Source organism: Acomys russatus, chromosome 4, assembly GCF_903995435.1.
Source record: "Acomys russatus chromosome 4, mAcoRus1.1, whole genome shotgun sequence".
Classification (NCBI taxonomy): Eukaryota; Metazoa; Chordata; class Mammalia; order Rodentia; family Muridae; genus Acomys; species Acomys russatus.
Window position 1 is genome coordinate 72,962,188 of NC_067140.1, and position 26,581 is coordinate 72,988,768.

The window sequence follows — 26,581 nt, forward strand, 5'->3', positions numbered from 1 at the left end:
GAGCTAGATAATATCAATGACAACGTAAAATACTAAAAGTAAAAGTGTAGAAAGCGATTTATAATGGGAAAGGAGGAAGTCAAATTATCCCTATTTGCAGATGGTATGATAGTATACATAAGTGACCCCCACATTCTACTGGAGAACTCCTGCAGCTGATCAACACCTTCAGCAAAATGGCTGGATACAAAATTAACTCAAAAAATTCCATAGCCGTCCTCTATAAAAATGACAATTATGCAGAGGAAGAAATAAGGAAAACTTCACCCTTCATAATAGCCACAAGAAATATAAAATATCTAGGAGTAACACTAACAAAGCAAGTGAAGGACTTGTTTGAAACAAACTTCTAGAGATTGAAGATGACATCAGAAGGTGAAAAGATCTCCCTTGTTCATGGATTGGGAGAATTAACATAGTAAAAGTGGCCATCTTACCAAAAGCAATTTACAGATTCAATGCAATCTCTATCAAAATACCTACACAATTTTTAAAAGACATTGAAATATTAATTCTCAACTTCATATGGAAAAACAAAAAACCCAGAATAGCTAAAAAAAAAAAAAAAACCCTATACAATAAAAGATCCTCTGGAGGAATCTCCATACCAGATCTCAACCTATACTATAGAGCAACAGTAATTAAAACAGCATGGTACTGGCACAGAAATAGACTGGTTGATCAACAGAATCAAATAGAAGACCCAGAAATGAATCCACACACATATGGTCTATTCAATGGGAAAAGGATAACATCTTCAACAAATGGTGCTGATCTAACTGGATGTCTACATGTAGAAAAATGCAATTGGACTCATATTTATTACCATGCACAAAACTCGAATTCAAATGCATTAAAGACCTCAACATAAAACCAGAGACATTAAATTTGTTAGAAGAAAAAGTGGGGAAGAGCCTGGAACATATTGGCACAGGAGACAACTTCCTGAACAGAACACCAACAGCCCAGACCTTAAGGTCAACAATTAATAAATGGGACCTCATAAGGCTAAGAAGCTTCTGTAAGGCAGAAGACACTGTCAACAGAACAAAGTGACAGCCTACAGACTGGGAAAAGAGCTTCACTAACCCTACATCTGACAAAGGTCTAATATCCAAAATATATAAAGGACTCAAGAAATTAAACACCACCAAAGCAAATAATCTAATTGAGAAATGGGGCTCAGAACTAAACAGACTTCTGAACAGAGGAATATTGAATGGCTGAGAAACACTTAAAGAAGTGCGCAATGTCTTTAGTCATCAGAGAAATGCAAATCAAAACAACTCTGAGATTCCATCTTACACCCATCAGAATGGCTAAGATCAAAAACTCAAGTGACATCACATGCTGGTAAGGATGTGGAGAAAGAGGAACACTCCTTTATTGCTGGTGGGACTGCAAACTTGTACAACCACTTTGGAAACCTACCTGGCACTTTCTCAGAAAACTAAGAATAGGGCTTTCTCAAGACCCAGCTATTCCACTCCTTGGAATATACTCAGAAGATGCTCCAACACACAACAAGGACATATGCTCAACCATGTTCATAGCAGACTTATTTATAATAGCCAGAACATGGAAATAGCTGAAATGTCCCTCAGTTGAAGAATGGATAAAGAAACTGTGATACATTTACACCATGGAATAATACTCAGCTATTAAAAACAAGGAAATCCTGAAAATTGTGGACAAATGGATTGAACTAGAAATGATCATAATGAGTGAGTTAACCCAGAAGCAGAGAGTCAAATGGTATATACTCACTTATATCTGGATACTAGCCCAAGAGGCATGTCACATGAAAGTCTTCACTTAACAGGAGATTGGGATAGATGTGAGGACATCCTATTGGTACTCTAGGTAAGAGAAATATAGGAGAATGGGGAAATAGAAGGATCCAGAGGGTCCTAGAATCCTATAAAAAGAACAGTATGAGTGGTAGATCTGGGCCCAGGGGTGTCTGCTCAAACTACTGCACCAACCTAGGACAATACAGGCAGGAAACATGGAGCCCCTACTCAGATCTACCCAATGGACAGGACATTCTCCACAGTTATGTGGAGAGCAGGAACTGACTCTGACATGAACTCTGGTGCTCCATATTTGACCGCTTCCCCTTGGTGGGGAGGCCTGGTGGCACTCAGAGGAAGGGGAAGCAGGCTACCAAGATGAGACTTGATAGCCTGTGACCATATTGGGACACTGTGCTTCCCATGGCCCCAGAGTTCTTCATTGTATCTGCAGCTGTTGTAGAAAGAGAAATTTCACCATATCTTTAATTAACCTGCTATGGGTATAAATTTTACTTGCTAATGTCACACATAAATGCTGATGGCAGCTGTAAGAATGGACAGGCTCACTTCTTGGTATGTATGTGTGTGTGTATGTGTATGTGTGTGTGTGTGTGTGTGTGTGTGTGTGTGTGTGTGTGTGTGTGTGTGAAAGAGAGACAGAGAGAGAGAGAGGGAGGGAGGGAGGGAGGGAGGGAGGGAGGGAGGGAGGGAGGGAAGTATGTATGTGTGTATTTCAAAACATCATGTCAATCACTATATATATGATAACATTTTTAAAAATTTAAATGTATTTGCATATGGTGGTACATACAACACTGCACTTGGGAGACTGAGGCAGAAGACTGCTGCATTTGAGGCCAGCTTGTGCTACTTAATGATATCCGTTCTCAATATGACCAGAGAAAAGCAGTGGTTTGTGGCACAGATGAATTACACAAGATTCCACCATTATGCCCTTAAAGGTTTGTGGAAACAAAACCATCCTCTTTCCCTTAGAAGGCGGTGTGTGTCTACTTTGAAGATACCATGGCAGAGCTCAGAGGATGTGCCAAGGACCTTATAGCCTGAAAAGTTTAAAAAGTTAAGCATATTTAACTTCATACCATTTTCAGAAAAGCGGCTGAGCTCTGATTCCTGTTTGAGTTGGCAGTTGTCTGTAAAAGTTACAGAAAAGTTAAGAGCAAATACTGTAGATATGCTTTCATGAATGCGTAAATGTATATGGACAAGTGTCTATAAACTCATCACTAAATTGCCACGTGCACACCACACACACACACACACACACACACACACACACACACACACACACACACACACACACAAGCCTGGAGATAAAACTCAGGAGTTCATGCAAGCTAAGCAGTTACTTAAGTAATTATCAAGACATTGATGATGTAGAATTTATCAAGAAAGGACTGACCATGCCATTTCAGTCACTAACATGGTGAAACACTTTAACCTAAAAAAGACTGTGAAAATAGTTAGAACAAAATGAAATAATTTTGAAAATACATTAAATGAAAGAAGGAAGCTAGGCTGGTAACTAACAGGATGGATACTACTGTCTAGGTAAAAATTAGAGGAAAGAACACCTGTGTGTACTGATGCACATGTTTGCATCTGTATATACACATTTTATCACAGATATTCCATCAATAAATATTATGCAAGGAAAATGAGTTGTATTCTTGGTGTAAAGCTTGCTGTACTCAAACGCCCAAGTTCCAGTTGTAGAATTCTCCAAATGACAATGGAATACACTTTCAGAGCCTCTGGAAGGGTACCCAACAGAAAACAGATCTGGAAGAAGGAGTGGAGAATACCAGTCAGAATTCACGCATCTGTTTTTGGAACTAGCAGGTCGTAGATACTTGACGTTTTGGCTTCCTAAGGAGAAAGCACATAGGGCTCTGTATAGGAGTAGAATTAATAATGTGATTGTTAAAAGAAGGGGCTTTCCTCTTACATCCTAATCATGTGAGTTTCACTGACTTTAAAATGATAGCACGAGGACAAATGTGGTGCCAGGAGAAATGGCCATATTCCACCTTTATGAACACTGCTTTGTTCTTGTTGTCATTATGTTCTATCCATAAAAAAAAAGTTCTGGAGCAGCTGAGACAACAAGGCAGGGTGGTCCAGGGAAGGGAGTGCAGACACCTGGATTCTCCTGCTTCCCCTCAGCTGGACTTGCCCTGGAAGTTAGGGCTGTCTACAAACCTTTGCACCTCTTCAGTTTCCTGTCCCCAACATGGAACTCACCATCGTTGAGCAGGGTGGTATGATGTCATGGGGGGGTTTATATGTATTATAAGCTTTGGGATTTGATTAGATAGCTGTTGTCTGTTAAGTGCATGTGTGTGTGTGTGTGTGTGTGTGTGTGTGTGTGTGTGTGTGTGTGTGTGTTTGTGTGTGCTCAAATGTGTGTATCTAACTTCAGAATCTCTCTTTCAGCCATCTACTCAGAACTTTCTAGCATATGCCTTGGTGCACCCTCACTCTGAGAGTCCACAGGCAGCATTGGGAGATGAGGGGGAAGAAATCAGCCGATTATTCAAGGGGATGAGGTCTCCATCAGACACAGTCATAGGAAAGGGGAATGGGGTGAAAGTAGGAGGGAGGGAGGAATGGGAGGATGCACAGGATGGGATAGCAATTGAAATGTAATATGAATGATTTTATTTTTCAATTAAAAAACATTTAAAAAAAGAATACAGAAATTTAAATCACTGTCATTTCCTGATAAATAGGTATTTTCATTATTTAGAAGCATGATTTCCCCAATAATGCTCCTTTTCTTAATGATTATTTTGTGTATTTTATAATAACAACTACTTTATCTGTTAAAAAAAAAAGAACACCCTTTTTACAAGTGAAACCCTAAGAAGCCACATGACTTGTCTCAGACAGTTTTTCCCAAGTTTTGAGGTACACAGGAGTCATGGGAGGGTAGTGTTAACATGTGGGCCTGATTCCACAGGCAAGCACAGGCTTGATAGTCTGTATTTCTAACAGGCTCCAAGGAGATGCCAGTGCTATTGTTACACAGATTGCCCTTGGTACAGCAGGTATGGGACACAGGGACATACATCTTCTTTGAGGCTGAACTGCCTCCCTTAAGCTCCTAGTTTCTGTGCACTTTTCTGCAGAAGACCTAATTAGGGACATCGTTTCTGAAATGCCAAAAATGATGAGAAGCACATGGGGAAACTGGAAAAATTGGGGTTTCTGGAACTCTTCCTTGGAGTTTCCAATTAGTTGATATGAGAATTAATATTTTAATATATCTTAAATATTTCAATTTGGTTAGTTAATTTATTCTATTTATGTCTGATCTTCTGAAATCATTGCTAAGTACTTTAGGGATATTGAATTAGATGTCTTGTGATCTGAGTCTTACCCTTTATTTAAATTGTTTCCTTAGTGCCTGTTGATTTATATTTCTTATTACTTCCAAAGCCATTGAGATCAGATTCCTGAAGAACAATTAAGACCCTCCCATCATTAATATGTTAATGTTCAGAGCCTGGGTATGAGCAATTAGGTAATATGTATATATACATATATGTGTACATAAATATATGTGTGTATATATGTGTGTATACACACACACACTCATATATAATGGACATCAAGTATATTATAAAAACATTTTGTAGAAAGAAACATACTACTATCTATTTCTACTTTTTTCCCTCTGTATTTGAATTAAGAACACTGTAAGGTCATTTTCTAGTGAATGATACCTATACTTTATCCCCAAAACTTATATTACAAGGACTATTTAGTTATGATAACTTCATAATGATTTGGTCTTGAGGTTCTGTTTTTATTTTGTGTCTATTTTTAGATTTGTGATAAGCAAATAGCTGTGGCATCTGCTTTCATTATCAACAACTTCTTCATTTTACTTTATTTTTCTTATTTCATTTTGATTGGAGGAGTCATCCAAAGGCATCTTGTGGAGAAGAACCATAATAGCCAATGAGCTTGCACACATGGGGACAAAATCTCACCCTTGGGATTTTCTCTCAATCCTTTTTGCACTCCTACTCCCTCCTCTCCCGATACCCACAACATGGGCCAACTAATCCATCTCCCAATCACAGTTCAGAGACTTGCCTTTCCAAGCTGCTGCTCCTGTACTTTGTCCTGGCATCTCACCTCCAGTAACAAGAGGCTCTTTCATATTTATCAGCAATTAATTGCAATCACTGCTGCTTTATGACCTCACAAAGGACCTCATCTTGAAGGTTCAGTCATTGTTTCCTGGTGTGTGGTGGAGCTCGGTGATCACCATCTTTTCCCACCGTTCAATTCACAGAGGTGCTAGCTCAGATGAATTTTCCAGCCTGCACTTGGGTGAGGCAGTGGCTCAATCACGTGGGTCAAGTTTTGACATTTAATGGGACATGAATTATCTTCGAACAATGTATTCTCCTGACTCTAGCTTACTGTGGGCAACTGGGAACATGCTTCCCTGCATAATGACATCTCTGTAATGGAAAGAAAGGATGATTATTCAGAGACATTGGCATCTAGGGGAACATTTTGAAAGCATCAGACCTTGGCTGCTGTCACCTTTATTCTAATGCATTGATGGTCCAATATGTATCCCATGACAGTGATGGTGACATAGGAAATATACAATGGTACCAGCATGCTAGGCAGTGGCCTCTTCTCTGTACTTTGGATATGGGTATATCATGCCTTTTTTGAGACTCTGGAAGCGTATTAAAGCTTGCATAATGGGCCACCCTTTATATCTGTCAGACAAAATGATTTGGTAACCTTCCAAGCACAAATAAAAATGCTCAAATATCAGATGAAACAAGTTTCAGTGGTTAAGTTACTTGAAATAACCATCCCTTGAAAAGGGAACCATTGCCATGAGTGAGAAGGCAATCTCTTCTTTTGGCAGAGAGTGGAAGCAATGATCTTAGACTCATGGTTTTCTTGGCGTCCACTTCAACAGTGTCCATACCATTTTCTTTAGCTATTATTTATTTACATATATTTACCTCATATCCAAATAGACTCCATTTCATCAAATGTTGAAAGGCACATCCTTATGTCTTATGTTTTTTCCTGTTTATATTCAGCAGGGAACATAGTTGCTGGCATATAGTAGAAATAGCAATATACGAATATAAAATCAGTTACTGCCTTGCTACTGTTGATATAGCTGAAGTCAAGGGACCCTGGACTGTGTTCCAGTTATCAGTCCTGATTCATTACATAGTACCCCACTTAGTTCCCGCTGTGCACTCACTATATGTATATTATACCTTTTTGGAGTGGGGAAGGACCACTTAAACTTGCAGAGTAGCAAGAGCAAAGACACAACTAGAACCCTAGTTTTTGGCAAGTGTTTTTCTGCACCATGTGGTGGTGTGATTACACCACTACTTTTAAGCTTTGATATGGCTCTGACATGCCTTCCTTAAGTTAAGATAGATTCTGACCTTCTGGGTCTAGCCTCAGACCCCTATAGATAAAGAAGACATGTAAAGGTAGCCTGGTGTGAACCAAAAGATGCTATAAAGGTGTACTAACATTATTGACTTTTTTTTGGATTTTATACCATGTTGCATGTGTTTATATTTTCTCTGAGTCAATGTTAGATATATTTTTAAATATTTGAACAAAATTGTTCCCATCATGGACATATTGTATCCTTATGTATCTTCTTAAAAAAATTACCTATTTGTCATTCTTGGACAATTTCATGTATGTATATACAGTAATTTGGGAATTTTCACCCCTTTATATCTTTTATCATTCCTCTTCTTGCCTTTTTCTTCACAACAAGTTCACTTGTGTTTTCGTTTTATTATTATTATTATTCATCCTTAATCTGTTGATTCTATTAGAACTGCTTGTAGCCTAGTCATATTCCTTTTTAATTCACTTAATAACCAATTGGAGTTGGCATACACACACACACACACACACACACACACACACACACACACACACACACACACATCTCCAGTAAACCTCTGATTTAGTTATTTTGTTACTAACACATATTTGTCTGCAAAATAAAACACAAGATACATGTTTTTTGAATTGTTTGAAGCTTCAGGTCCTGCCTTAGAGTTAAGCTTTGGTCATTTTCTTAGCTTGATACTGTTGTAACTGGGATAGAACTCCAAAGACTTTTGCTCGTTTAGATCGTCATATTCTACATGTGAATAGCATATGGAAAGCCCAGTGACACATTTACCGCATTTTTGTATACGTGGGATAGAGAAGACTCAAATATCTTCAAACTATTAGCTGTGCATGGGAGACAAGACATGCTTTAGGGTGAAAATGCAGCTGGTAGGATCCAACATGTATATTTCAAGATATTTGTTAGTGGTTTGTTTATAAAATTTCTCCAATTTTCTATTATTCTTTGCCCCTTACCATGGACAGTGTAGCCTGCAGATATTTTGAGAGGCAGACCCTATTTCCTTCCATACCCTGAGTCTATGCTTCCTTTGTGCCTTAATTAGCTTAAGAAGAAATATGCTGCATCTATTCTCAGCCTACATGTGAGAGGCATCCTGTCTGATCATTTGGGTCACTTTCACATCAGCCAACTTGGAATGTGATTTTCTATAATGTGCAAAAAAATGGCATCATTTCAACAGAGAGCATTCCAGACAAGCCAGGCCTCGTTCAGTTCAACAGCCACTTACACCTGGATCAGTGAACCTAGCTAAATATATAAGCCTAGCATGGCTCAGCTAGGTTATGCACAGGTAACCTAGACACTCATTAACAGATGACCTTGTGTTAAACCATTATATTTTGGAATTGTTTATCACACAGCAAATGCCGGATGGTACACATTCTTCTTTCTAGAATAACTTCATGCATAATTTATATAGTACAGAGAAAGACCTGGGCAATGTGTTTGACATATAGTGGATACTTAATAAGTACTAATGTTTGTCTTTCTACCATTTGCCAAAAGAGATGTGCTTCACGATTGGAATTCGTTGGTCCTAGCCACGTTATACCAATACACATGTTTAGGGAACTCAGAACCATGGGGAGATATGGGAAGTAACTTCTCTTAGCAGCCTCTAAGGCAGAAAATTGATATTTATTTCTTGCCTTCTCAAACAATAATGCTCAGAGTTCCTTGATTGCTAGAAAAGACTCGAAACATTTACACATTCTACTGAATTCCTATCAAGTAAATGTTATTGAGTCACATTTATAGTTTTTCTTCAGACAGTATTTGTAAAAAAAAAATATATAGATAGTACTAATTGGGAGATTAAATATTCTGAGTCTGTGCCTCCTGATAAAAGTCACTAACCCTTTCTGGGTCTCAGTTTCCTCATCTTTAAGCCAGGAAAGTTGGACTTTCCAACATGGCTCCTCACTCCAACCATCTATCACTCCACTGGTAGGGTTGAAATGAAGCTGAGAATACAACCTCTACAGCCTAGTGGCTCACTCTGAAATAAAACTCTGATGCTGCTTTGTGCTTCAACTTGTTTTGTGAAAAGAGGGCTGCTTCAGGTTGAGATTCTGAGGTTCGTATGTATACCTCATGCAACCATGGAACTGCTTAGAGCAGTGCCTAGTCTGTGGAAAGTGTTAACAAACATTAGATACAGTTTCATTTGGCATGGTCATCTCTTATGCAATGGCACTTTCATGGGATGTAAATGATGAAAGTTCAAATGGTGAACATAAACTCACTGGGGAACACCCCAATGTGTTTTGAAATTCACACACACAGCTCTCTCTCTCTCTCTCTCTCTCTCTCTCTCTCTCTCTCTCTCTCTCTCTCTCTCACACACACACACACACACACACACGAGAATCAACCATCTTCATGTGTTTTTAATCCATAATTTGGTTTCCTTTTTTCCTCACATACTTTGGTGGGTTGTCTTATACAAGAAACTTAACATTTTAGCTCTGACCTTATGTTTATTTCTCATCAACACATACCCTTTGTCAATAAAAAAAAAAAGCAGTTAATGAAGTATTAAGAAAATAGGATTCTATGTAGCTAGCAAGATGGCTCAGAGGTCAGAGCACTTGATATTTTTTCAGGGGACCCGAATTTAGTTCGCAGTCCTCACGTGGTAGCTCACAGGCACCTGTAATTCCAGCTGAAGGGCATCAACAACAACCTCTTACGTCTATGCACAGGGTTCACATATTCATGAAAGGAAAACGCTCATAAACATAAAGAACATACATAAATAAAGAGCATAGAAAGAAAATGTGCCCTAGCCTGACTCTGCTATGTTTTTATGTTATAGTAATAGGTAATAATAAATCGATAATAGTAATACAGACTTCATAATTAATATCTGAGTATGGTACATTTAGAAAAGTACCTGGCACATACTAGGCTCTTCAGAAACACTCTGAATTAGTGTGAACTCTATTACTTTACCACTAGAATTGCCTTTAAAAGAAAAAGCATTAGGAGCCCAAACACTGCCTTTAGGAAAATGTGTGGGGATGACTTAGGCAGGTAAGTGTAGGGATGCTATTGTCAACTTGCCAGATTCTCTTTACAAAATGGGGTTCTATATCCTACATGCTAGAAGAATTGTCTGTTAATGCCTTTGAAGAACTGCCCTTGCCCAAAAGGGAGTTGCCTAGGTTGGAATTGCCTGGCAAGTTTTGGAATGTTGCTGACACTGGGAGTGACCCATAGCCAATGATTTAACTGATCCAGGGGTACAAAGCGACCCTTTCCCTCAAAAAGGCAGAGGTGAGGGAGCAATTCTGTGGTGTAATCCATGCTCCAGAGCTCCCTGTGCAATCTGACCGAGGCTAAATGCCAGCAGAGACACACCCTTACCCTCCTCTTTTTCCTCTCCCATTTTCATTATCAACAAATGATATTTTAGCTAGACATGGGGGTACATATCTGTAATTTCAGTACTCAGATCAGGAGGATGAAAAGTTGAAGGTTACCCTCAGCTACATAGCATGATCTTGTCCCAAAACAAGCAAACAACCAACCAACCAACTAACCCACTAACCAACCAACTAAGTGAATCTTCATCTTGGGATCTACTTTGATCCCCATTCTTTAGATAGAATGAGAAGAACTGATTTGTGAACAGTTCTATAATGGTTGGCACGTTGCCCTTGGAATTGTCAGGAGGGCAAGTAACATGGGTAGGTGTAGTTTTTATTTCATCTAAGTTTTTGCTTGGAGGAAGAAGCCGGAGTTTGCTGGAGGAACAGGATGGGGAGTTGTGATAAACAAAAGAGTGAAAGCCCTGCCATGTAGGAACCAGAGACCATGGACTCCCTTGATGCTTCTGTGCAAAGCCTCCAGTGAAATACAGACCCTACACATTGATTTTGATGGACCATGTGACACGATCACATTAGTGAAATAGACCTTGGGTTGTCAGTGCTCCGTCCGAAATTCTATGCTCTGCAACTTCAGACTGTCTTGAAACTTTCTCTTCTGATGTGGTAGGTACTTGCCTCCCACATTCACTGAAGAAGGTTTCCAACAGGACTTTGAGAATGAATTAAGATGCTGAGTATGGATTTGGTTTTCTATGAGGCATTGGCAGGTAGGCACAGAACAAGTTCTCCATGTATTGGTCACAGTTCTCTGTCTCGGACAGAGATAGGAGGTAAAGTCATATTAGTACAGCTTTGGTCTTTAAAGTGCTAAAGAACTAGCCATTCACCTGGTGCACTGTGAAGGTCCTATGGAAGAGGGAAGCAGAGAATTTCCTCAGCTTTTTCTTTCTTCTTCAAAAATTTAGAAGTTATTATTTCTTCTTTTTTCTTTCTTTAAAGATTTATTCAGATTACAACCCATTGTTATCCCCTCACTTGTATTTCCCTGTTCCCATCCTCTCGCCTTCTTCTGCCCTATTCCTGTCTTAGATCCCGGACAGAAGGGGAAATTCTCCCACACTATATGACCACAGCCTATCAGGTCTCATACAGATAACCTGTTTCCCCTTCCTCTGTGGTTGGCCAGGCCTCCCCACCAAGGAGAAGTGATCTTTTGTGCTTTGACACATGTTTAAGCCCAGTCTCTAAGGGACTTCCCATAAGCATGTTTCTATAAATGTAATTCAACACACTAGTTAACATTTACCATTGTGCTCCCCCTTCAATGATTTTAGGCAGCACATCCTTTGTTTCCTGAAATCATGGATTAGAACTTAGTAGAAATTTCCAGAGCATCAGCGGGAAGTGATAACCTAATTTAGAACAGTTCTGACTCTGTATGTCAAAAGGCACATGCAATTTAGAGTAGTGTATTAATTGTACATAAACTAGAGATAAAGAAAGCATATGAGATTACAGTGGGTCACACTGATCTTATATATATGATTTAGTACAGTGCTTTCTCATATTAATAAGACAACTATTGTGTAATTATCTGAAAAATTTCTCTCAATTATTACTTCTATTATTCTAGAATGGTTTTAAACCTAAATAAAAATGATAGCACAACAAATAAATGAACAACAGCAGCAATACCCAAAACATGCAACAGGAAGGAGGGATAGTTAGAGAACCATTTAGTGCCAACACTATTCCAATAATTTTACAGGTTTGTGTCATCAGCTCACAATTTATTTTTCAAAAATGCTTTTCTCCCATTTCAGGACCAATGAAGAGATAAGGTAAATGAATGGGTTTGGTTTGCTATATTTCATGAGACGCCTGGGGTGGTAAACTCCACTGGTAGAAGATCAGACATATGTCATCTCAAAGCCTGCATCCAAGATGTGATTTATTTAAGTGTCCAGTAAGTAACTGTAGCTTTGAGGGCTCTGGTCAAGAAATAGTAAGTTTTGTTGTTCCAGGAATGAGATGCATGCCAATCTGTTCTGGGGACTTTGTAGACTGAATCTGCTTTAAAAGAATAATCTCACAAAGAAGGGCAGGGACTGGAAGTGTGTGGCCTGAGTTAGATTAGGAATCCTCTCAGGTCAGTGGGGGTCAGCGTTACATGTTTTCTTGTAATAAAGCAGTGGCATTTCCATTCAAATGGTGTGGGAGTCCTTGAGACTAAGCAATGGAGTGCACAGGCGAAACTCCTTCAGAAGAGCCAGATAGAGAAACAGCACTTTGAGCCACTGTCAATCAACCCTGCCTCCCTCCTCCTGGGGGGAATGTTGAATTTAATTTTTACATTGTGACTTCCTAAGCAAGGCCATCCAGAAAACCCATAGAAATGATTGTGAGGTTGGATTTTGTAAGGGGAAACACAGACATAGAAAATCATTTTTAAAAGTGGATAGGAAATCTTCATTAATTCAGATGTGTGTGGGGTGGTAGTGGTGAGGGTACTGCATGAGAGGAGAGACCTTGGAAAGATGAGAAAACCAAACTCTGTTATAGGCTTGGAAATCTGTGCTTCCCTCCAGTTTATGGTTCTGCTCTCAGAGAGACCAGGCTAAAGCATTTGCAGACAGCCCTTTTTGTTCTTTAAGAAATCCCCTCCAGTCAGAGCTTGCCTTCACGGGGCCTGGGGCAGGATGTAGTGGGGGTATACATTAGTTCTTTTGATCATCATTTCACTGTAAGCAATGGGGTAGAGTTCATGTTTCCTTCCTGCCCTTTCCTATGAAGCATGCAATTGAGTGGGTGGTTCAGCCAGAGATACCCAATAAATATTTGCTGGTGAACATAATGAAGGCACGGCTGATGACAGCAAGGTGTTTGCCTCACCCCTTCCTGACTGTTGGAGGTGACACCTATGTGGTCCTCACTCTGCATCATGGGAGACTTTGAAGCACTGGTTAAGCCTGGAGACTTGGCCAGGGCCTGTCTTGGAACATGCCGCCTACCTGAATTCTTCCCTCCTTTCCAGAGATCTTCATTTCCAATGAGAGGAATTACTCTCTCTCCTAACGAGTGTGTAGACAGAAGAGGGAATTAAACAGACAAGTAGAAACCACCCAGCAAGACGAGTCGTGTGTACGGCTGGGCAGAGAAAGGAGGAAAGAAAAAAAAAATGTGTCCAAACAGTAATGTGTGAGTTCTGTAACTTTCCACTAATCCATATGTGGATTTGTGTGAGCACTCACTCCTAACATGCAAGACAAGATCCAGACAAAAGTGCTCCTACTGAGTAAATCCAGGAGAGAGGTGTGTTTATCAGGGTCTAGCATTGTTTGAAAACTCAACATCTGTCAAAGGCTTGTAGGTCCTTGCCCCCCACACTTCTGACAGGTGCTTCTGGTCCTTATGACACCTCTGAATAGATTTTAAAGAAACAATCAGCTGGAAAACACAGATAATTTCTACTCATTGACTCTGACTGCACTCCCTTCTCTCTTGCTTGCACAACTGTAGATACAATTGCCACTTCTCTCTCCCTCTCAAGCCAGTCCTCTTCTCTGAAAATTAGTTGTTCCAAAGCCAGACTTCAAACATTTTAGTACTCACCAAGTCTACAAATGTGGAACATTTGTTTCTCTCAGCTAAATGTTTGACTACTGCTATTTCTTCATTGATCCTATATTTCAATAGATACAATTTTAAATGAAGCATAAGGCAAATATAGAAGAGCCATGGGTTGTTTGATGAGTTCCCATGAAGGTCACATGCCAACAAAATGACTACCATGTCGTAGAGCAGAGCACAACCACCAGTATTGCTTTCATCCAATAATCCACAGGGCAGTCAGTGTCTTGACTTGTAACCTTTGGAACTTTAAATACATAGAATCATAGACTGTTTATTCAACTATGCTTGCTTCATCTGTATTAGTTTCTTCTCTTGATGGACATCTGAGTCACCCCCAATCTTGGGCAATTCTGAATGTATACTCATGAAAAGTTTTGTTCTAAGTTTCTTCAAATTCCCAAGCGGTTACCATAAAGGGAAATGTTGATAAATTGACTATGGTAAATTAAGATCCCCTATTGTTCCAGAGACACTTTTGAAAGAGAAAAGGACTTGGGATATAGCTCAGTTGTAGAAGACTTACCCAGTATGCATTAGGATATGAGTAAATAAGAAAATTTCTAAATAAAAGAGGATCCCATTGATACGGGATTTTACATCTCTATTTGTATCTATGTTTATGTGCTCCTCCTACCTTGAGAATATAAAGCACTCCCACAAACCAAAAAGAAATGAAAACAAATGACCAAAGCAGTGAAATATGCAGGGAAATTGCACTTTACAAAACAGCAGTTACACATGAATGTAGCCCTAGACACGTGAAAATTACAAACAGTTGCATGACAACATTTTTCAGCTTTACTCATTGTCTCACGACTTTCAAATCATATCTTCACACAGGCTTTTGGCTCCCAGGGATTTCTTACCTCTTCTTACATCTACTTATCTTTTACGGACCTGGCAGAACAGCACTAACTCTTTCCAAAGGCTTCCCTGGCACTATGAGGTGGAATTAATTGTTTTCTTTGGGATCTGAAAGTGTGACTCAATTGAAGTGAAGTGTAACTGTGATCTTTATGTCCTCAGTGCTCAGCACTGCTCTTGATGCATGAAAGGTAATCAATACATGCCTCCCTTGCCGAGTGTCTTACTTTCCCTTTGAGCCTCCAGATAGGATCTTCAACCAGTGAGGTATATAGGTAACAAAGCCTTTCTATGTTGCACACAGTGTTTACTAGCCAATATAAGGCTTACTTCATAGGGAAAAATGCTGGCTTATCTCCAGAATCATAAGCTCATATTCAATGAATGGTATCATGGCAGACCTGTGGGCAAGAGATTACCCTATTATACTTTGAGCTACTTATTAAAATGTATCTATGTATGTATATATATTGAAATTTTGTATTGACTTCTAGAATGATAAAAGCAATGATAAATTGGAGTCCGTTCTTACTTAACATGTAAGAGGGTGACTATAAAACTGACCTAAATTTGAAGCGAAGGAGCCACATGACACAGTGGAAATACAGGAAGTGTCACACACTCTTTCTTCTGTTATAACTTGACTGAGACAACACTGTCTAACTAGACCAACATTTCTTTGACCATCATTTCTTTGAACTGTTTTTACCTGTTCATGCTGTTACAGAGTTCTATTTTCTCCAAGGGCTTTCTGCCTCGAACTTGTTTACAGTCTTATAGAATTGCTGCAGTCAGAACAATTTGTTCCCTGGTCTCTTTACCTTATTTTTGCCAGAAGAGAATGTACAAAATGCTTGTTTTTTAGTAGGAGGACTCAGCTGTTAAAGGCTGGCCTCACAACTGGAAAGACAAGGGGAAGACGTGTTTTTATGCAAATGTATGTTCTGGGGCTGATGCTTTTTACACAGTGGGCCGCCCACAAATATTTATTGAGTTAGTGGCCTCACAAATTATTATTAAAAGGGTATGGAGTTGCTCATCTCCTAACCTTCATATTAGTATTTTTCAATGGTATTACACAGTTGTCCAAATGAATTTCCAACTTACAAGATTTCGTTCTGTTTTACTTTTAGCTTCATATATTTTTATTAAACAATTATAAAAGTTCTCAGCACCCAGAGAAGAAAGTTTCTACAATCTTGAAAATGTGTGGTTGAGTTCTTTGAATTCTAGAAAAACTGTTTTGCCCCTTTATTGAAAATAGATTTTTTAAACCCCTTAATACAATCTGATTAGTTTCCCTTCCTTGTTCCTCATAGCTCCTCCCTTCCTCCATCCCATCTGCTCTACCCCCTTTCTGTCTCTCATTAGAAAACAAACAGGTTTCTAAGGGATAATAAAAAATATAATAAGATAAAAATCAAACTACCACATCGGAATACAATAAAACAAAGATGAAAAGAGGCCAGGACACAGAGGCAGAGACACACCCATTCACACACTCAGGAATCGCATAAAAACACTAGACTGAAGGCATTATGTATACCCAAAGGATGGGATAACTAGAGAAAAAATATGAATAAAGTAAAAATTAGAAATGAGTCTTGAAAAATAAAATCCCTGATATGGCATGATGAGGCAAAGAAATTTCAAAGATGTTCTTGAGCTTCTTTTCTGCTGCCCATCTCCTGTTGGGTATGCAGCACATCCCCCACCCCCACCGCGCCCTGCTTTAAAGATAATTTTATTAATCACTTTATATCCTCTCTGCTTCCTCTCCTCCCAATCTTACCCTCATGCTCCCCTCCTCCCATTCTCCTCTCTCCTTCTTCTCAGAGAACGGGAGGCCCCTAAGGGGTACCAACTCACCCTCGCACCTAAAATCACAGCAGAACAAAGCACATCTTCTCCTCCTGAGGCCGGACAAGGCAGCCAGGCTAGGAGAAAGAGATCTAAAGGAGGCAACATAAACCTCTATTCCCATTGTTAGGGGACCCACATGATGACCATGCTGCACATCTGCTACATATGTGTAGGGGTCTAGGTCCAGCCCATGCAAATTCTTGGATTAGTGGTTTAGTCTCTATGAGACCTACTCTGTAGGTCTTCTTGTGGTGTCCGTGACCTGTTCCGTCTCCCTCAATCCTTCCTCCCACCCTTACACAAAACTCCTCCAGCTTGGCTTATTGTTTTTGGCTGCGGGTCTCTGTATCTGTTTTTATCATCTGGTGGTTGAAGCCTCTGAGGAGTCACTTGTGCTAGGCTCCTGTCTGTAAGCATAGCTGAGTATCATTAACAGTGTCAGAGATTTTCTCTCTCCCATGGGGTGGGTCTCACATTGGGCCAGTCATTGGCCTGCCACCGCTCAATCTTTGTTGCCTCTTTATCCTTACGTTTCTTGTAGGAAAGACAAATTTTGGGTTGAAGATTTTATGGGTGGGTTGTTTTTGGCCTTTCTCCACCGGAAGTCTCACCTAGCTATAAGCAGTGGTGACTTAAGGCTCCATATCCTCTGCTATTAGGAATCACAGCTAGGATCACCCCCATAGACTCCCTGGGGCCTGCTCTTTCCCAGGGATGCTCCCACATTGATTTCCTCTCTCTCTCCTGATCTTCTCCTTTCCCACCCACCCTACCACTGCTCTCCTTACACATGATTCTGTCCCAGCTACACTTCCCACCCCTTTGCCCACGCAGCTCCCTCCCTCCATCTAGTTCAGATATTTATTTTATTTCCTCTTCTTCATGAAATTCAAGCACCTGCCCTGATGCCCTCTTTGGCTTCTTTGGGTCTGTGGGGCGTAGCAGGCTTATCCTGCACATTACGGCAGCCTTCCCTTAAGAGTAGTTTATTTCCCCATTGAGACCCCCATGGAGAAAAGTACATTTTTATTTGCAAGTGATTATCAATTGGAGATATATTTGGGTTTAGGGTGTCCACCTCTCCTTTTAGGTCATTTGGTACAGATGCATGCAGGCCCTCTGCATGCTGACTATCTCAGTTTATGTCAGTTCATATGTGCTTCCATCTTGTTGATGTAGAGGGCCTTGTCCTCAATCCTCTCTGACTCTTATACTCTTTTTTGTCTCCTTTTCCTTAGAGTTCTCTGGTCTCCAAGGACAGAGCATTGATGGAGACATCCTGTATAGGGTTTAGTGTTCTAGGTCTCTGACTCTCCCTAATACCTGGCTGTGAATATCGGTATTTATTCCCATCTGCTGCAAGAGGAAGCTTCTTCAATGATGAAGGAAGAAAGCACTGATCTATGGGTATACCAGAATGTAATTGAGAGTTACTTCTTTGATATGTCCTTTCAGTAGAACAGTATTTGGTTTTCCCCTAGATCCCTGGGCTATGTAGTCTGAGGTTCTTGGTCATGCACCAGTGTTTGGTATGAGTTCCGTCTTGTAGAGTGAGCATCAAGTCAAATCAGATATTTGTTGGTTACTCCCACACACTTTGTGCCACCATTGCACTAACATGTCTTGCAGGCAGGACACAACTGTAGATAAAGAGTTTGCAGTTGAACTGGTATTTACATTTCTCCTTTGGTAGCACTCAGAGCACCTTCTTGTACTGAAGATGCTAGAGCATAGGGTTTAGAACAGAGGAAAAGCTCTAAGTAGGCATGAGCTCAACTTTTCCATGTGTAATGATTTATGTAGGTGTTGTCTTCAGCAATAGGGTCTTGTCAGTTTGTAGAAAACAACACATAATTTTGGCAATATTTTGGATTGTTTAGGGTCCCATGGGACCCTTTTGGCAAACAGTCAGATGAAACCCATTCTTAGTCCAGGAAGCTTCATTTGGTAACAAAGATGTCTGTTTCCCCCATTATTTGGGCATTTCATGTAGATTGCCTTCATATATGTATGTGTTTTAGGAAGCTTATATTGTCAATCTTATTGATGTTCTCAGAGAACCAGCTCTTTGTTTCATTGCTTCTTTGTGCTGTTTTATCTTTGTTGCTGTTGTTTCTATTTTATTGATTTCAGCACTGAGCTTGATGACTTTTTGTTTACACACTTCTTTTAGGTATAATTTCTTCTTTTTGTTCCACAGCCTTCAGATGTGTTGTTAAGTTTATTGGTAGGAGATCTGCTAGTTGTGGCCACTGCCGGTTCCAGGAAATGTGTTTCTAGGTATTGGGAGTTGATGCTTAGAAACGGGGATAGGTTGGAGGTGGTTAGATATATACAGGAGGGAGGAAAGCAGGGTGTTCCAACAGGATCTTCTTAGTCTCCTGAGAATGAGGGCAGAGAGAGAGGAGAGGTCACAACAGGTAGTTTTCTACAGATCTGGGGATGAGACTGGGGAGAGGGTGGTTTGGAGGAGAGGAGGGAGCGTGAAGATCTGAAGCTTGTCCCCATTTTCACAGAACTACTTGCTTCTCTGACAGGCTTGCCTCATGAGTTTTCCTATGGGAGTTGGGGGCTAGGAAAGAGAGCATTGGAATCTGAAGCAATCTGCCACATTCTCAATCAGAGCTCTATGTTTGTGAGGGAAAAACATAAGTACAGTCAGGGAGAAGAAGAAAAATTATAGAAAATTCAGAAATGTTTTGGCCTTTGAGAACTGCATCCTACTCAGCTATGGGGGCTTCCATCTATAATCTCAGCACTCAGGAGGCTGAGACAATGAAGAAGTTGAGGGTTAGCCTGGGCTACATCCAAAGATCCTGTATCAAATGAAAGAAGGAACCGAAGGAGGAGAAGGAAGAAAAAGAGAATGAGGATGAAAGGGAAGAACAGGAAAAGAGGGAAGGAGGGAGGGAGGGAGGGAGGGAGGGAGGGAGGCAGGAAGATAGAAAGGGAGAGAAAAAGATAGGTAGGGACTTCTCATCCTTGTACTGAGCAATATGCTCAATGGAGGAGATAATTGGAAATTCCTCTTTCCATTCACATCACATGTGTTAAACACTTTTCTTCTTTAGCTATGAATTAGGCAAAGCTTTATCAACAAACAATTTTGTGTAAATTTGACTTCTAACCCATAGTCTACAAGTCCACCACCTACAGCTTGCTATGCCTATCGTCAAAGAAGGGGTATGGCACCTTCCACAGTGAAGAGGCTCAGCTTGCTAAGTAGTGGATAGCTCACCACAATTCATAGGCTCCTCAGCCACCCATGAGTGGGATTCCCTGTGAATTCTTACCTTTCCTCATGTTTAGTGGGAAACCTGTAGCTCTCAACACTTTCTTGATAAGACTGACCAATGCCTTCTGTTCACACCAGGAAACATTAACTACCTACAGCTGCGTATAATCCTTTTCCATGATCTGGGGACAACTGACATCGAGGAGGGTCCTGGGCACATCCTCTATACCCATTGCTCCTTCTCCCTGTGGCATAACAGGAGCCATGGAAGAGATATCTCAGACTCAGAAAGCGCAATCCAAGGCCTTCCAGGATGAATTTACTGATGTTTCCCAACTCTTCTCGATATCACTAAATCCTTTGGTCTTAGATACCACTAAATGCTAAGGAGGGCGTACATTTTAGAACCTTTGTAAAGCCCAATCCACCTAAGGGAGATGTATTGCAGGACAGATAGGTTTTGACTTGGGAGATTAAGTTGGTTTGTTCCGCCCAACCATGATTGTTGCCACTTCTGCAAATTCTAAGACAGTCCTCACTCTGTTGATGATCACACTCTACATAGCTGCTTGGTCCTCACAGAAATTGCTAGAGAATATTCAAAACTACAGTTTTAATGAATGCTTCTATTTTTAGTAGGTGGCTGTGATGATTACTCATTTTCCTATTTATTGAACACTTACATTGTACAGATACTTTACGAAGAACTCTAGAGGCATTTATCCTTTAATCCTTCCCACATAATACAATGTAACAAAAAAATCTAAATGATTTTCTTGCAAAATACAATTCTGTGTGAACAATTTCAGATATGTTTCACAGGCTACCATTATTCTTCCTATATTAAAAATCCTAACCACCTTGATTTGACCATCACTTATTTTATATAAACATTGAAAGATCAGATGATAACTCATACTTATAAAACATGCATAAACGCACAAAAATTTTAAAAGACAAATAATAGTAATGAACTAGCACACACTTACTACGTAGTTACTGTATGTGTCAGAAACGTATACTACAAAATAGATTTATTAAGACTCTGACTTGGATACTGTAATTACCGAATGAAGAGGAAGCTAAGGCTCGGAGTTTAGAAATTTGCCAAGGGATTTAAAATGTAAATAATGGAAACCATTACTTAAATCCAGAAGACCTGGCCTCAGAGTCATCATTCTTAATCACCAGTTTTGTGGTAAGCCGCTGAGGATGGATGCCTGTGAGACGGCCTATAAGTTCGACCACATGGTTTATCACTCAGACCAAGACACTGCTGAGAATAAATGGTGCAATGACTAATTAGAGCAGATCCCTTACAGAAATTGCTCCTCCTTCAAGTGAAGCAGGGTTTACTGCTACCCTAGCATACCCATATAATTCCAGCAGGCTGCCCGCCTGCCTTGCAGCCCAACACTTGCTTCCTGCCCTACTTCTCCTTGTGGTCCTTTAATACTCCATGTTGGCTATATGCTATCTTTTTCCATCAAGTGCTTTTTCCCTTCTACTTGATTCATTCTCTGATTACCATGCATAGGATCACCTTTCCACCTCCAACTCATGGTGCTCCTCTGGAGTTATTAAGAAAAGATTTATATACTCAGTAGGACAGCATTGCTCTGTGTGCGATAACATCTTCTGCATCTGAGTGTGCACCCTATCTCCACCCTGACATTGACTAGGTTTGATCCTTCTCCATCTCAGTTAACTTAATCTTGGATAGACTAAATGCTTAACAAATGTTTTTTTGTTTTGATTTTGCTTTTGTTTTTAAAGAAAAGGTAATAGAAAGGGGAAGGAACAACAATAAAATGACAAACTACTTAGTTTTGTCAAGATTATATAGATAAAAATTATTGATTCATTTAGTGAACAGATATCAAAGAAGCACTTACATTCTTGGTAGAGTCCCAGATGCTCCGGTTGTGGTTAGAATGAGGAGAAGTAATTTGCCCGAGAATACATTAATGACTATTAATGAAGAAGCAAGGCCATTTCATATGGTGCAAAAAGCATTAAGAAAGTCAAATGAGAACAGAACACAGAGGGATAAGATAGACTTATGTTTGGTAGTTGCTATATCAGATTGTCCCCTCAAATTCACATTCTGAAACTTCATCTCTATTGTGGTAGTAAAAAGAGCTGAGGCGTTTGGAGTGGTAACCATGGATCCCTGCTTTCAAGGCCTGAAGGGGACTGGCTTAGGGATTTCCTGTTAGCTTTTCCACCTCTTCCACCCTGTGAGCACACTGAATTCCTCCCCTCTGGATGACGCACAATTAGGAGCTGTGTTGGAGGCAGAATGTTGGGCCCTCACTAGATATCCAAACTATAGGGGCATTGATATTAGAATTCCAACTCTCCAAAACTAAGAGGAAGCATATTTCATCTTCCAGTGTATCTGACAGACATATATGTGAGGCACAAACTATTGAGGACTTGCTTACCCTGTTTTGGCAGGGTTTGACCACTGACTCTGCCTGCATCCAAGCTTGCCCATTTTTAGGCATAATTTTGTCTTTGGCAGAAATGAGGACATTTTGCCCTGTGGCTTGTTTGCCACATTTGAAGCCATCCCCATAAGCAGGGTCTTTGATGTTCATCATCCTCTCAGAGGTAGGCTGGGTGTTGCCAGGAGTTAATCTGTGTTTTTGTCAAAGGATCTTTAAAATCACAAAAACAGCTTTAACACCATATTCTGTAGGTCTCTGATGTTTTTGAAGACTTTATCTAGCTATTTTACCTTATCTATCTATAGAATCATATCTATCTCTAAAATCTAGGGTGTATAGTTTTGTGATAAAAATAGACTAGTAATTACATAACCATGATTTGATCAACTAACAATTAATTTGTATTACTTAATTATCCTAAACAGCCTGCTATAGTACTTTCAAAGTACTGGAAATAAACCTTGTATTATAATTAAGTTGTATGGGTAAAATACCACATATCAAAGTAGAAATTTAATGTGTGTGAAACATGATCTTAAATTTGAATTCTGTACCAATGTATCAAAATTAAACTTATTTTGCCTCAATATACAAAATTCTACACCAATGAATTTAAAGCAGCCTTTTTTGTGAGTAATAATTAAGGCCTTAAATTGAGGAGTAGATTCAATTTTCTATTTTTTGTCCTATCAACCATATATATTTCTATATTCCCCCTTCTTTCTTTTCAACCCCTATCTCCATATCTATAAAAGACAGATAAAGGAAAAGAGAGGCATCCCTGAGTCCAACCTCATTTTCTTTCTGAATAAGAACTATAATAACTTATAATCAACTTCCAGTGAAAAGTAACCTCTAGCCCAAGTGAACAACCAAATCCTACCCAACCTCACTTAGGGGAAATGGGTCATCATTCTCTTAAGGTGCCCTATGGCTGATTTGGGGCAAAGAATACCTTTGTAGGGGCCCAAATAAAATGGGGGAAAATGGTTAAACAAGCTAGGAATAGAATTGATGGTTAAGTTTCGAAATGTTGAGAAATTCCAGGCTTAATAGAAGTCCTATGTGCTGAATCAGTTGGGATCTGAAGCTTTTTTCGAAGTTGCCCTGGGAGCTTTCCTGTTCTGATGAGGAACAGCAACTGAAGCACTGGGTGCTGGAACCTGAAGGATGCGGGATGTCAGCATCCAGCATGCTGAGAGGAATAGATCCTGTCAGGTCTGATCCAGCATCGTTGTCCAGCTCTTTTGTTCTGAAAACATAAAATTTCCTATAAGCATTATACAGTCTTGAAATTATAAATGCCTGAGGTGTGTGGGATGCACAGAACAATTAAGGCTGGTCCTCTGCTCTTTGTATGAGCAGAAGAAAGACATCGGTAAGCTTAGTTGTTTAGGGGTTAAGGTGCTTTTGGGTTTAGATAGATATTATAACTTGATAGAGATGAGATATGATAAATATTGATTTACATTAAAAATTTTAGACTCACCACAATAGGAAAGATGTTTTCTCCAAGGTTGCCAAATTCAAATAACCAAAACATTATGAATGTAACATTTTTGTAAGTCCTGATGGTTTCATGGTTCTTTTTGCTGTATGTAGTTTATTATATTTATGTGTAATAAGATACATGTGTATGCAAAAATAATAAAAGCTGCATGTGATTAAAAAAGGAAAAATACGTACTCTTGACCATTTCATTGAGTAGCACAAATGGCATACTACAGTACACAAGAGTAGTTCCTCCTTGTTGTGGTGGTTTAAATAGGAATGGCCCCCATAGATGCCTGTGTTTGAATGCTTGGCCATAGGGAATGGCACTTATAGGAGGTGTGGCCTTTTGAAGTAGGTGTGGCTTTGTTGAAGGAAGTGTGTCACTGGAGGTAGGTTCTGAGGTCATCTATGTTCTCAAGCTCCATCCAGTATGGGACACAGTCCTCTTCTGCCGCCTGCCAATCAAGATGTAGGCCTCGCTGTTCCTCCAGCAGAGATCTGCCTGCATGCTTCCATGCTTTCTGCCATGATGATGATAATGCACTAAACCTCTCAAACCATAAGCCAGCCCCAAATTCAATGTTTTCCTTTATAAGAGTGTCTTTAGTAGTCCTGGTGCCTTTTCATAGCAATACAACTCTAACTAAGATATGGGTGATGTTTGTGATGAAATGGAATAAAATAGCTGGAAGAGTGAAGAAATTTTTCCCAAGAACACCAGGTAGAAGGAAAGCTTGTTCTGGATATGTTAGCCAGAAAGTCTCACGTGGCTGAGGAATAGACCAGAAAACACTAAGGAGCCTCCTTCATGTGGAACTATTAAGTGATGGTGAGGAGCTTGTGTTTATGTCATATGTAACACACTGCTGAGTTTCAAAGAGCCAGGGAGTTAATTTTATGTTGCTTTCTCTACTTTCTTTCCCAAAGACTATGCTGGTGGCCAAATTGAAAGTGGACTAGAGGAAGATAAAGGCGAAGACTGGGAAAATGACAAAATCCAGGCAAGAAATGAACACAGAGCAAAGAGATATTTTCCAGTGATATTTCTCAGACTTGAACACGTATATGGGTCAATGGAAGTTTACTTCACTGCAACTCTGAAGCTTCGATTTGAGTTTAAATAAACTTTCCTGTGACATTAACACCGCTGTCCTGAAAACTGCAACAGATAAGGAAAAAAGTAAAAAGGGAAAAAAAAAAAAAAAAAAAAAAAACCCCAACCAAACAAACCCAAACCCTTGTTGATAGATGGCTATTGTTTCATTGAAAGAAAAGAAGCATTGACTGTTCTCACTTTGGAAAAAGGACACAGTGTAATTGTTGTGGTAGAGTTTTCAACCCTACTGTTGCTTAATAAACCATCTTACTTTGGTCTAGTGGGACTGCAAAGCTTATCAGGATGGCTGGACACTGACACACTCCAGGGACATAATGAAGCATGATGGCATTGGGACAGCATAGCGCATTTATAGTTCAAAAGGAATAAGACACATATAAGCTATTATGATTTCAGGCTCTTATTTCTCAGTGGTTTTTTTCCCCTGGTAGCTGTCTATATGTTGCTAATTTCGTTGTCTTAAAGATTTTTTCTAGATTATCTTTTCCCCAGAGACATCAAGTGCCTTTTAAAAGTGGCTAAAGTAAAATGAATTGTAGAACCAGTTGCAGGGGCTGGGAGCTATGTGGAAAGGAAACAGATGAGAGCAAGATAAAATAAACATATGTATCAAAGACTCCTTAAGGAAATCTACCTTTCCTATATTAAGCTGTAAAAATTTTTAATAAGTAATGATTGTTAAAATTGCAAAAGTAAAAAGGCAGGGGGACTAAGGAGATAGTTCAGTCAGTGAAATGATTGCCATGCAAATATAAAAGCCTGAGTTCACATCCCTGGCACCCAAAGGGAAAGATGGGTAGGACAGTGCAAGTGTGTGATTCCAGTGCTGGGAAGGTGGTGATGGGAGGTTCTACCAGCCTTACTGGCATTCTATCTTATTTGGTGAGCTCCTGCCCAGGGAGAGACTCTTACTCCCTCACCCCCCCAACCCTGAAAGAAGGTTGAGAGTGATAGAAAGAAATAATCAATGTCAAACCCTGGCCTACACACACACACACACACACACACACACACACACACACACACACAAAGGTGTCACAGCATACTGGGGACAAAGTTTATCATTCTTGTACTTTCAAGTATTGCCGCACAGTTGCCTACTTGGCCCTACCAAGCCCAAACTCTATCTTGGCATCTTTTGGTCAGTTTCAAAACTTGCAATTCTTTTGCTGTCCAGAAATTGAAGCCTGGCCACTGAACTGTGAAGCTGCTCATAAATGAAGGCTTTTTTTTTTCTGTTTAGAAGTCTGAAAGCTTTCCTGGAAGTCTCTGCCTTGCTCAAAGATGTACAATGCCAGCTAGAAGTCATCTGGCCCAGCTGCGCATC